General features: G+C 42.4%; 1 protein-coding gene across 5 annotated transcripts in view; it reads left to right on the top strand.

The window, feature by feature from the left end:
• The window catches only part of Ttc17 (tetratricopeptide repeat domain 17), a 103,871-nt gene that overhangs the window by 44,729 nt on the left and 45,422 nt on the right, over positions 1–13,720 (top strand). The window lies entirely within an intron of this gene.

The raw sequence follows: 13,720 nt of genomic DNA, 5'->3' as shown, positions 1-13,720 counted from the left end.
TGCCGTGACCAAAGCAACACAGAGATGGTTTGGGGAACTTCCTCCAGGGTTTTAGAAAGCTAACCCTAGCTGTATAGCAGAGAAATCCATTCATTAATTACTGGAATTAGTAGTTAACATTTTTCCAGACCTTAGCTAAGAAATACTGACTAATGTATACAGTGAAATTGTATTTTCCAGAGTTTGTCATGGGAGTATTTTCTCTCCCATAAATTTCTGTTTAATCCTGACTAATATTCACGGTAAAGGAAATTCATGAAGGTGTATGTGTCATGAGCACAGCCCTACATACTTACCCCTGAAAACAGCTCCCTGCCTTTCAGAGGAGTGATTCCCCCTTCCTGCACCTTGTCCATAGTGATGGTATATCCCAGGTGTCCTTTCTCTTTATGTACAACTGCCTTGGCAGAACTGGTATGAAACTTAAAAGTCACATGAACCCTAATAGCCTTTGCTTTAAGGAGAAGATTGTCTGTTTCACATTGTGCCTTTGAACAGCAGCCTCTGGAGAGGTGGGGGAAGGCACAGATCTTCTGCACTAGCCAGCGCTAGGTGGAGCAACAGTTTTCACTCCACTGATTGTCCAGATTGTAGTATAAGGCATTCTAGTTCCTTCAATAGTGATATCAAAAACTGAGCACATCTCATACCCAGTTGATATGGCTTGACTTAGATAATTTATAATAATAGACTTAAGACCAGAAACTGGTTTCCTGGTTCACTTTACCAGACTGCCTCAGGATTTTGATGGAATTGGGAATAAATGTACTTGAACTGTTAAATACCAAAGCCTGTCAGAACCATCATATAGGTCAGATGCCTATCAACATTGGGCATGATACGAATTAGAATTCTCGTGAATACCAAAGGCCTGGATAGTGTTTTAGTAAGGGATAGTCAAGTGGCCAGCACAAGAATTACACAGATTCTTGCCTGACCATACTCTGCCATACTTTCTGATCCCGGAAAAGTAGGATCATTAACTATACCGTGAACAACAATAAAAACTGTTGCATACTTGCCAAGAAAACTAAGTGAGGTATTTATCATAGAGTGGGTAACTGGATAAAGGTAAGACTTCAGAGATTGATAGTAGGGCCAGTGACATGGCTCAGCAGGGAAACGCATGTGCTGCCAAGCCGAAAGCCATGACGTCAATCCTCTGAACCCATATAGTAGAAGAAGAGAACCAGCTCCCACAAATTGCCCTTTAACCTCCACATGTGTAACTTGGCATGCGCATGCACACATTAAATGAAAATGAAATTTTAAAGACATTTATTGTAAATACAAAGTATTCAGAGTTTTCAAAGCACAAGTGTTGTTCTGACTCTTACTTCAACCTAGAAAATGTGGTCTTTGGATATTGCTGGTTATCCAAGAGGTCACATAGCAGTGACCTTCTTCTAAATACTATTTTTCTTGTATTAACATTGCATATTTGTGCTCAGTGTTGTTGTTTTGATTTGTTTCATTTCTTGTACTTTCTTAATTCCTATGTCACTCGTGTCAGCAGAAAGAATCTAGTTGTGATGAACTTGCCCCTGAGACCTAACTTGTACAAGAACAAATAACATGAGATAGCTCTTCATCCGATGTGGAGCATCTGCTGGTCTAGATTACCTCCGTGACATCTTTGGGTCCACCATAACCAGGAAAGAAAACAGTTCATCTTAGAAGATGGACTACCATTGTTCTTTCAGAGAGAACTCATCTGCAAAACTTGGACAAGATTCCATTTTTACCATACGTAACTAGCTGCATAAACCATGTAGCCTCTGCGCTGCTTGGCTTCTATCACAGGAACAGGCTCTCCTACCAGTCCTCTAAGATGGTGATGTGAATGTAACAGTGTCTACCCAGGAGCACCTCCACAGTGCTCCTAGGTATGAAGCCCAGCCATCTCATAAAGTGACTATTACTAAATTTTTCCTTAGTTTAACAAACCCATTTCAAGTATTTTATGAAGGAAGACTTAAAAGGTTGAATTTTTACTCGTTTTTTATTATTTCTTTAAGAATTCTGTAAAATGTATGCTTCTATTCACCCATCTCTTCTCAGAGCCACTCTCCCTTCCCTTCCCTTCCCTTCCCTTCCCTTCCCTTCCCTTCCCTTCCCTTCCCTTCCCTTCCCAACAACTTTGTGCCCTCTCCCACATCAAGGCTACCCACGTATTCTTAGATGTGTGGTCTTCCACTGGAGCATGGTCAGCGTTTGAGAGGCCACACTCTTAGAGCTGATGCTTTCTCTCTAAGCAGTTCTCTGTATAGGAGGTGGAATTTCATGCCCACTTCTCCTCTTCATGCTGGGATTTGGTCTGGTTTAGGCTGGCACAACCACTGGGAGTTCCGATGTATAGCTGGCTTGCTGGGTCCAGAAGACACTGTTTTCTTGTAGTCTACTATCTCTGACTCTTACGTTCTCCACTCCCCTTCCGCAATGATCCCTGAGTCTTTGAAGTGTCAATACACTATATGTATTCACTTAGGACTGAACATTGTCAAGTCTTTTATTCTTTGTTCCTTGGCCAGTTGAAGGTCTCTGTGTTGGTCATTACCCATTGTAAACAAAAGCTTCTCTAATGAGGGTTGAGAGATGCCTTGATTGATGACTACAATGATAAATCATTAGGAGATGATTTAATATTTGCATTTAACAAGATAATAGTAACAGATTCTTTCCTAGGGCCTATGACCTATCTAATCATATGGGTTGTTTTTGTCTGTTTGTTTGTTTGGGCCCAATAATGGTGCCAGGAATGGGTTTCATCTTGTGGTTCAGGCCTTAAATTCAATCAGAAAGGGGTTTGTTATTCCCACCACATTCATGGCACTGTTGCATCAATGGGCATGCCTGACAGCTTAGTAAGGTTAATGGCTGCTTTTCTCCTCTGGGCGCATGCATAGCATCTTCCAGCACCACTCAAGCCAGCCAGTATGGGCGATGCTTCCAGGTCAGTACTGCTCTGTGACCAGAGTATGTAGTGTCTGCAACAATACAGGTGTACAATCAATACACCAAGATACATGCTTACCTAAAAATATTACACCAGATTGTAGAAGTTAGGAGTAAATAGTCTACAGAATAAGTCATAAACAAATATCGGTGTATCTTAGAATTTTAGACAAGTTTCTATATAATGTGTGTTTGGTAGCCTTTGCAATGATTTCCAAATCATGTTAATGAACTTTGGATGCTTGCTATGTACAGATGAATTACCTTATATTCTTTTTATAGCATTTCTGTATCACACCCATTTACAGAAATATCTCTTTTATAACGTTTCATTCTCTGAGGTTTTAGTCTGTTTTCTGCATCAGGAATTTCTGTAGATTTATGGCTTGCTGCACACATTGTTCTATAATTTAGATTTTCAGAAGGAAATGTTGCGTGTTGCTGCCTCCTGCAGACTCTGCAGCATATACCACCTGCAGCTGAGCGCCTGTACTTCACTTTCCTCACAAGAATTGCTGGGGAAGGGAGTAGTTGTTTTTAAGATATTTTTATAGATCCAGTTTGGGGAGAACTTCAATATGTAATTACGCCATCTCTGTTTATTTCCCCAAAATAATTTAGAACTTGTTAAGGACTATAGTTATGGTTACCAGATAATTCATTTGACATGTATCTGTGTGGTAAAGGAAGAATAAGAAAAAGGTTGTGAGCTTATGTTTAGAAACAAAGATTATGATTTGCCCAAGTCAAAAAAAACCAGTCAGTTGGGCTGGAGAGATGGCTCAGTGGTTAAGAGCAGAGACTGCTCTTCCAGAGGTCCTGAGTTCAATTCCCAGGAACCACATGGTAGCTCACAGCCATTTGTAATGGGATGCCTTCTTCTGGTGTGTCTGAAAACAGCTACAGTGTACTCATATACATAAAATAAATATTTCTTTATTTAAAAAAATCAGTCAGTAAATATAACATAACCCAATCCTTACTGTCAACGTACTATAAACCATCTCCACTGCCATGGTTGGAGAGTTCATGTTTGTAGATTCTTGTGACATTTAATGAAGGTAGGATAACTGCTGTATTTTCAGTATCATCTCTTAAAAGGAGTATGTGCATACAAAAAAAAGGATGACTTTCACTAGACTATGGAAACAACAATAACCACCCTACAGGTACACGCTCTTTTTATTTGGGATGCTACCTTGATGTTTCTGGGTCTTGTTCATTTGTTTGCTGCATGTGAATTACCTTGAACTTTGTACAGAAACTGGTGGCTGTACTTGTATCAAGTCCACAAGTAGTGCTGTTCTCGGCACTTAGATTTTATAGGCAACATTTTTATCTCTGGGGCAGGCAAGATGGCTCAGTGGCAAAGAACTTGTTGTCAAGCCTCATGATCCTAATTGGGTTCCCCAAGACCCACATGGTATAAGGAGGGAACCAACTCCCAAAGTTGTCCTGACCTCCTCCACACACATGCATGTAACACACACACACACACACACAGGTGGGGGACAGTTATACCTTGCTAAAGCATTTTTACCTTGTAGGACACCATACAACAGCTTGTGATGACCACTGCTTTATATCTCATGCTGTAAAAGACAATGAATATGTGCATGCCAACCAGTTTTATGTCAACTTGACACAAACTAAGGTCGTTACCTGGGAAGAGAAATATCTTATAGAGAAATTGTCTCTATAAAATCCAGGTATAGTTAAGTCTGTAGGGCATTTTCTTAATTAGTGGTTGATATGGAAATGCCCAACCCCTTGTGAGTGGTGCCACCCTTAGACTAGTGGTACTGGGTGCAGTAAGGAAACAGGCTGAATAAGCCCAGTGGAAAAGACAGTAAGCACCACTCCTCTATGGCCTCTGCATCAGCTCCTGCCTTCAGGTACCTTGCATTTCTATCTTGACATCCCTGCATGATAGACTACAAGCTGTAACATGAAATAAGCCACTTCCTCCTGAACTTGCTTTTCATTGTGATGTTTTATCATAGCAATAGAAACCGTAATTAAGACAATATGTAAATACTTCTTAGCTGTTTAGTCTTAAGTGGGGTCTTGCTTCATAGCTCAGTGTGCACTTAAACTTGGATCCTTCTGTCTTAGCCTACTGAGGGCTGGGTTACAGGAATGCACCACCATACCCAGCCATCTTCTTGAACTATAATGATACATCTTTTTTCCTATATGTAATTTTTTTCTTTTGAGGAACGAGCCTACTGACCCTTAGGCGAGCTCTTTCCACAACTATTTTTTGTCTTAGTATAGATTACTAACCTGGGCTGGGAGTGTATCGTGACAAAGTACCTCTGTACAATGTACAAGGCTCTGGGGCAAAGCCCCAGAAAAAAAAAAGTGGGGAAACAGCGTTCCAGCCAAATAATACCGTAGGAAAGTTAAACACAGCCCCCGCCACATACACACACTCACACACTCTCGCGCACGCACACACAGTGCTGGGAATTCAAGCAGGTCCTCAAGTGTGCTCAGCAAGTGTTACATAACTGAGCTGTTTCCACAGCAGTGGTAGTGAAAATCATCTTTTTTACGATCTTTGATTGGATTATTTATTTGTTATTGTGTGTGCTTAGAATGTGGTAGGTGGGGCCACATGTCCCGCACATGTGGGGTCCAAATGACAACTTTGTGGAGTTGATCTCCTTCCATCTTTACCTAAGTTCTAGAGATCAAAATCAGGTCTCTAGAGTTGCATGTCAAGAATCTTTACCCAGGATCATCTCACTAACCTATGAATATAACCTTTAAGCAACAGAGTAGCATTTGATTTCCTCTGTCTAAATAACTTACATGTGGTTTTTTTATTTATTCAACTAATACCATGTTCCAGACAATATTCTAGGAACTAGAAAGTAAACAAAAAAGCCTAATCTATTATAAAGTTATATTCTACTACCAAGAAATGGACTATAATGATCAGTATAATTATCTAGTATAGGAGTGCCACTGTGGGGAAACAGCACAGGTGTGCCAGCGACATCCCATTGAAGAAATGGCCTTTAATAAAGATTAGAGGAGGTTATAGACTCTGGGCCATACCATTATACCACACTGAGGGTTTCAGAAGGAGACACGAGTCAGCGCAAAGGCCTAGGAGAGAGTAGACAGCGGGTAAGTAGATGTGGTTGCAGGAGAAATGGAGGGAGGCTGCAAGCTTCATCTTTATTTCATAACAGGTTGTTTTAATAAGTGAGGCTTTTTTCCAAAAGAAAGATATTTGGAAGGTTTTGAACAGGAATAAAGTGATTGAATTTACATTTTAACAGGATTCTTCTGCTAAGAATAGTCTGTACTGTGGTGGGGTGAGGGTAGAGGCAAGAAGACCAGTTAGGATGATACTTCCAAAGTATCATGAGACAAGCTGGGAGAGAGCCAGAGAGTAACTGCTTGCTGGGTAAGCATGAGGCCCTGAGTCCAGATCTGTAGCACCCATACAAAAGCCAAGTGTGGTGTACATACCTGCAACCTCGGCACTGGTGGGGTTTACAGTAGGACAGCTGGAACAGTCTCTGTCTCTCTCTCACTCTCTCTCTTACACACACACAGCACTAAATAAATGTAATTAAAAGTTAATTGTATTAAACTTTAGCTTCAATATGCTCGCTATGCATCGCGATGTGATTCCTGGTCCTCACATCTGTGTCCTATGAGGAATCACTAGACCCAAGGCCTGAGCAGTTACAGAATTACTAAGTCTGAAGTTCTTATTTTAAGATGCTATCTTAAATTTACTAAACTCAGGAAATTCAAGACAATTTACTGAACCCTAGAAAGTAAAGCCCAGTTTGCATTTGATGGCCGTGCATCACATCCTTGCCGTCGGAGAAAGCCAGCCTGCTGCTCCCACCAGGAACCTCTGTTGGTGGGCCCGTCCCTGTTCACACCGCTGTACTTCCATTGGAAGTGCAGGGACAGCTCTGTGGTTTCCTTTCCTCAGCATCAGCTGATGACTCCTAACATGAAGCAGGAGACAAGCAGAGCTTGGCCTTTGTCTTTATTGCCCCCATAGGCACACTGGACACGCAGCTGGCCCCTTCAGGCTACTTCTTTCTCTGCTCTGGATTCCTCCAGATGCCCCTGGCTGTTCTCTCTCTCTCATGTCCACAATGAAAACCTTCTCCTTAACCACGCCATGGGGTGGTCATGACAGTTCATACACTTTCGTGTCTGCTTTTAACAAAGTTTAGAAACTAAACCAAATTCTGGCATATAGTGAACACATTGTGTGTAGTCTCCCTTCTTCAGTGTGTGTGCACATGTCCACTCCAAATTCCTAGTTTTATGTACTTGCATGTGTTCAGTAGCCCCACAACCCCGCATCCTCATCCCACAAACCAACCTAAACAGCTTTGAAGGCCTACCTCTGCCCTGTGACGTATATGGCCCCTATTTTGTTTGCTTTGTTTTGGTTTTGTTGTTTTCTGGTATTGTATGGTCTCACTATGTAACCCAGACCAGTTCTGGATTTGAACTCACAGAGATCTACCTGCCTTGCTCTCCCAAGTGCGGGGATTAAAGGTTTACACCCCTGTGCCTGGCTCTTGGTCCGCTAAGTATATGTGGTATTATAACCTGTCACTGTGGCCATGCTTCTTGAGAGCAGGAACTAAGCCTTCTCACTTCCGTGGCCATCATGTCCTCTGTCCCTTCTGTGTTTGCTACACTTACTTGAGTAACAATTTATTAGTAAACAGGAAACACAATAGTAGCGATCTAGCGATCGGTAACAATGGTAACAAGTAAATAAGTTGTTAGATCCCTGTTTATCCAGGGTGCTGTGTAGAAACGATGTCTCATATGCGCGAGTCAATAGAGCGGTTTTAAGTCTACAGTTCCTGCCTTAGAGGAAATAGAAAAACAATAGTCTCATCTTATTTGTCCATGATAAGCTAACAGATATTCTCTCAACCTGCTTCCATTATTTTTAATTGACATTGCAAACAAGTATTTCTTTGAACTCGGATTCAGGATTAGTATCTATGAGTAAATCAGGGATCCGGAGGGATTCAGCCGAGCTTAGTCCCTCAATATCCTAGCTTGAAGAATAATTCCCCAAGTTAAAGTGAGCCATGTTTAAATTAAAAATAATAATGGCTATGGATAGTGGTTAACTTCCTCATACGGTTTCTGGATGGAAAGTCTTCTCAAAATAAATTTTCTTAAAAGTCTAATGAATGAATGCTACTAACTAGAGCTGTGACCTGGCCATGCGCAATTCTAAAGGCAGAGGTTGGATTTCATCCCTGACTGATTTCCAGCAGCGGTGCTGTGTGTCATTCTGTCTCCACTGACACTGCCTTTGCTCCCTCACTTGGTCATTTAATGAAAGGCCATGTAGCAGGATCAAAAGGCCATGTTTACAGACAATTCTTTGTTTTCGACTCTATGACAATAGAGATCAATTCAACCCCAAACAGACAAACACTCCCCCAACTCCCCTTGAGACAGAATTCAATACCAGAATGTGGAGTATGATGGGCACACAGGGAGACTCACACATGCATGCACACACTTAAACACAGAGACATGCTTTCACACATGTGCAGGTACAGAGAGAGGAAGAGAGAGACAGAGACAGACAGAGAGACAGAGAGAAAGACTCAGGGTCACATGCTTTGAATTTTTTTTTCCTTCCCTACTCTGTCCTGACTCATTCACCTCACTAGGAGGGAATCCCAGTGTATGCCCGTGATTGCCAAGTTCAGGTGTAGCAGTGCACTTTTAAGGTCGGTCAGTACATAACATAACAGTCAGTACATGATGGTTATTACTTTAAAGTTCCTGTGAAGAAGTTCACTGGACAGTAATTGCTGAGTAAGAGATCTAAGGAAACATTCCTGCTGATAAAATCATTTCTTTTGTTTTCCCCCTAAATAGAGAACAGCAGAGAGCAGAGGGGTGAGGCACCTTCATCAGTCTCTCAGCTCCAGTCCTCAGCACCCACTCCCGTGCTCCATGTGCTCCCCGTGCTCCATGTGCTCCCCGTGCTCCATGTGCTCCCCGTGCTCCATGTGCTCCCTGTGCTCCCCGTGCTCCCAGATGCAACACTCTGAGTTCTTACTTCAGCAGTGGTTTTGTTAGTGTTGTTTCCTGAGCGTCTCTGCACAGAACGGCAGTAGCTTATCTCTTCATTCCAAAAAAAGAAACTTGACAAAAATAGATTGTTGATTTGTCCAAGTTTGTGTGCTAAGATTTTAACTAAGGCAGAACTTGATTTTCTGGCATGGAGTGTCCATCCTGATTTCTAAAAACCGAGGGTATCCAAAGGACTGTCACCTCTCACCTCTCCTGGCACAAAGGCATCTGTTGCCAATAAGGATGCTTCCTTACGCTGGTAGCTTGCCCATTAACTCTAACACTAAAGCCCAAAGTCCACCATAGTTAAAATTCCCTGGTAGTGTTTCAGTCCTTTTATGTAGAACAGTGAAGCACTGAAAGCTGTGGTTTTCTTCAGGGAGTGATTTATTTTGTTACTTTTTTAAAAGATTGTTTACAAAAGGAGTAAATAAGAAACAATGATATAACTTGTTCTTAAAGCATTCATGGGGTATTTCTGTGTTGCCTGCATATAAAACAAGATTCAGTTTTATAACTGCAAAATTTTGAGTAGAAGGATAAGTGGGAAAGACCCAAAAATCCTATTTGGAGTATTTCTTCTTGGTTAAAGGATAATGGACTTCCATTCCCCCTCAGTGCCTTCCATCTAACTGAGCCTAGCAGAATCCTTGCTGTAAGGTGACTTGTCTCCCAGCCAGAAGGAGCCTACTCGGTGTGACCTGAGCTGATGAGCGGGGCCAGAGGCAAGCGGTGGACTACTCCATGGTTCACAAAGCCCACTTTTCTCTCATCGACTTTGCCTTCAAATTCTAACTCCCATTCCCAGTCAGTTTAGTTATCATGTCTTGAGAATCACTATGCTTGAAAGCAGTGCTCGTGTTTGGGAGGGGAAAGGATCTTAGCAGGAGCAAGATTTGTATAAAGCTCTGATGCTTAGCAGTAACTGTGCGGGTGTTGTTGGGCTTTAGTGAGCTAAGTATGGACTGAACTTCATTCATGTGGTCTCTATCCTTAGGATTTGTGTTGCAAGGTGATGTGCTCATTCTTACAGTGTCCCTCTGAGGCTACAGGTTACTGTGGAGCTAACTTCTGCCAAATGCCTGGGGCTCGGAACTGCCGAGCAGTTGGAGCTGAGTTGATTGCTGTTTCTCCTCAAAGCCTGGTAGGAGCTCTCCATTCAGCATCACCCCACACACACATAAACACAGGCGCACACGTGTGCATGCACACACACACACTGATGTTAGGCCTGTACCTCAGTAACTTCTAGTAGCCAGAATGTTATACTAAGAGATTCTGCAGTGGCCAAAGCTAAAAGACCTTATTTTAAAGTCCACTCAGACCAGGAGTGCTTCTCGTTTCTTTGTGACTTTTCCCAGGGACAGCACTAGTAACAACACCAACTTATCCTATGCTCACAATGGTCTTGCTCTTAACATTTAAGTCATTCTATTGTTAAACTCACTGACACTTCTGGAGACAGACTTTGCCCTCAGGAAATCTGGGTCCAGGCTGTGTTCCTGACCACAGTCATGCCAAAAGAACTGACCCATCTTCTCTGTGACCCCAGCTGGAGTGACTTGGCTGAGGGTTCCAGTCTTGCTCCATAGCCTCACCTTCCTGACACTGGCATTGTATGTGTGGACTACCACACTGTCTCAGGTTTACCTTCGCATGGACATGGTAATCCTCATTGGGAAAAGGAAAATAGTCTTCTAGGAATTTGGTGAATAGAATCAATGAGAAGAAAAGATGTTCTCCTAACTTTAGAAATGATAAGAGCACTGAGAACGTAATTTACTCTGAAAAACTATCCTCAAAATCAGTTGTACCTCTTTCGCTCCGATGACTTAGACTTTGACAGTGAGTACTGACTCTTTTCCACAGCACCCTTCTAAGCTAGGTCACTATCAACAATCCCAGGGTACAGTAGATACTCCAGACAGAAAAAAGGTGTTGAGTTGCTAAAGCGCCCACAGCAGTTCCAGGAGCAGAAGTGCCCTCCTTGGAGTTTTGTGCTTAGCTGAGATTGCTCTGCAGTTTCTTACCTCTAAGAAAAAAAGAATTATAATTGCATTAAGTGCAAATGCTTTGTAAGCAAGTCTAGGGTGTTACGCATACAAGAATGCTTGTCTTTCACCTGGGAAAGGTGTTAGCTAAAGCTTTTCATTTAAATCATGATGTTCTTTGTATAAATTATGGGATACATTTCAAGGTTAGTCTAAGTCATAGAGTGTCTTCATTTTGACAGTAGTACAAAGTAAATGCGGTGTATACAAGACATTGTTACTACTTTCTTTGTGTGTGTTTGCACATGTGTGTCTGTCTCTCTGTCTGTCTGTCTGTGTATCTCATCAGAGTCTTACTGTGTAACTAACTCTTGCTGGCCTCAAACTCATGCTCCTCCTGCTTCAGCACACCCATCTCTCTTGGATGTTATTTTGTGACACTGGGTCCAATTCTTTCTTATCTATATAAGAATATAATCTACCAGGAAATTAAATCATGTTTTTCAAGGCTTGTTAGTTCTCTGAGTTGGAGTAGAAGTGTACTGTGATCTAGAGAACACAGACTTAGCTCTTTGTAAAGTTTTCACTAACACTCCCCCACACCACTCACAGATGACTAGAAATGTAGTTTTAAAGTTAGGCAACTTAACTTGCCAGTAACCCAGCTACTTAGACAAATCACAATTAACTCAAAACTATTCTGTTTTTTTAAATACTCACATAAGAAACCTAGCATTAATAATTTTTAATCCTTTTAAAGATTTTCTTAAATTATGTGTATGTTGTGTTTGTGTATAGATAGTGCCTAAGGAAGCCAGAGGCCTTAGGTCCTCTTGGACCAGGAGTTGCAGGCGGTTGTGAAGCGCTGGACATGGGCCTGGGAGCTCTACAAGACAACTGTGTGCTCTTAATCCCTGAGCCACCTCTCCAGCCCCTGGAGATCTTTATATTTAAAGCATTTGGTTTTCACTGAGCTACTCTGATGCTTCGTACTGCTAAGAAAGGGCTCAAAATAACCTCGTGCTCTTCCCTCCTCCCCTCTTCCCTCCTCCCCTCTCCCCTCTTCCCTCNAGGATCATAGTTTAAGCACAGTGACTTTTCAAACAAAACCATATGAGCTTTTTTTTTCTGAACACTCTTAAGACAGCAGTCAGGTGTGTGTCCCATGTGTAGATGTGCATCTACTCTCTGTCTAATTCTCCCAAAGCCATACTCCTCTCCCTCCCCCCTCTCCCCTCCCCTTCTCCCCTCCTCCCCTCTCCCCTCTTCCTTCCTCCCCTCTCCCCTCTTCTCTCCTCCCCTCTTCCCTCTGGGAGGTCCTGCCTGGGCATGCGACAACGACAACGTGGGGGGAAGACTGTCTTCAACCTCACAGCTGTGGCTTCCCAAGCGTGGCCAGGTTTGATGTGATTCAGGAAGACCAATTTTAGCTTTGAGGTCTTTTGAAGATCATACCTTACAGGTGCCACTGAGACATTTTCTTACTGCAGACATTTAAAATGATGAAGTATTTTTGCAGTAGGAAAAGGGAAAGAGAAGGAAAGTGATGTGAAAGGTAGCTCAGAAAACTGAGTAGGCCTTGGCTTTGACAACATCACATTTTACACGACAGAGTCAAGGGGAAAGTATTAGTCTTTCCTCTCTGCTTTTAATAGCCATGCTTATTTCTCTCCAGAGCAAGGCTTGTCTCTGGAAGTGTCACGTTCTTCACAGTGCAGTAAAGTCACTTGGGTGTGGAGAGTTGTCCATATTGCATTTTATTCCAGTGTTGTTATACTTAGTTCTCTGTACTTAATTGTTCACACCAGATGGTGAGAACACAGGCAGATACCAGTTGGCACCCTCCGACCTCCATGGTGGAATGCAGGGAGAAAGTGCAGTTCTGACTGCCCATGGCTCACTCCCCACCAGCCGCCCATGAACATATGTGTGCACACACACTGTGTAAGGTTGGCTGTATTCCCCATGGCCTCCCAAACACAGGGAGAATTCCTGTTCCTTTGGCTCCACTGCACCTTCCTCTTTGCCTATGATGCTACCTTCCGTCCTGTCTGTTAGAAGGACTTCTTAGTAGAGGATGATATGTGTTTTAGTCAGGGTTTCTATTCCTGCACAAAACATCATGACCAAGATGCAAGTTGGGGAGGAAAGGGTTTATTCGGCTTACACTTCCAAATTGGTGTTCTCACCAAAGGAAGTCAGAACTGGAACTCAAGCAGGTCAGGAAGCAGGAGCTGATGCAGAGGCCATGAAGGGATGTTACTTACTGGCTTGCTTCTCCTGGCTTGCTCAGCCTGCTTTCTTATAGAACTCAAAACTACCAGCCCAGGGATGGCATTACTCACAAGGGGCCCTCCCCACTTGATCACTAATTGAGAAAATGTCTTACAGCTGGATCTCATGGAGGCATTTTCTTAACTGAAGCTCCTTTCTCTGTGATAACTCCAGCTTGTGTCAAGTTGACACAAAACCAGACAGTACAATAGGTTTGGCACAAATTCCATATTTACAACATAGCTTGGTTTGAATTATTATTATTTTCACTAAGAATCAGTCTCCTTGTATCTAAAACAAAGATGCTGAGCAGTTTTTATATGGGTTAAGTGGAAGGATTAGAATCACAAAGCACTCCATAAATGCTGGCACATTTGCTTGCAGTTCCTCTTCTGCGG

The sequence above is a fragment of the Mus caroli genome, chromosome 2 (genome assembly GCF_900094665.2).
Source record: "Mus caroli chromosome 2, CAROLI_EIJ_v1.1, whole genome shotgun sequence".
Classification (NCBI taxonomy): domain Eukaryota; kingdom Metazoa; phylum Chordata; class Mammalia; order Rodentia; family Muridae; genus Mus; species Mus caroli.
Note: the sequence above shows the minus strand (reverse complement) of the source record. Positions and strands in the feature narration are given on the sequence as shown.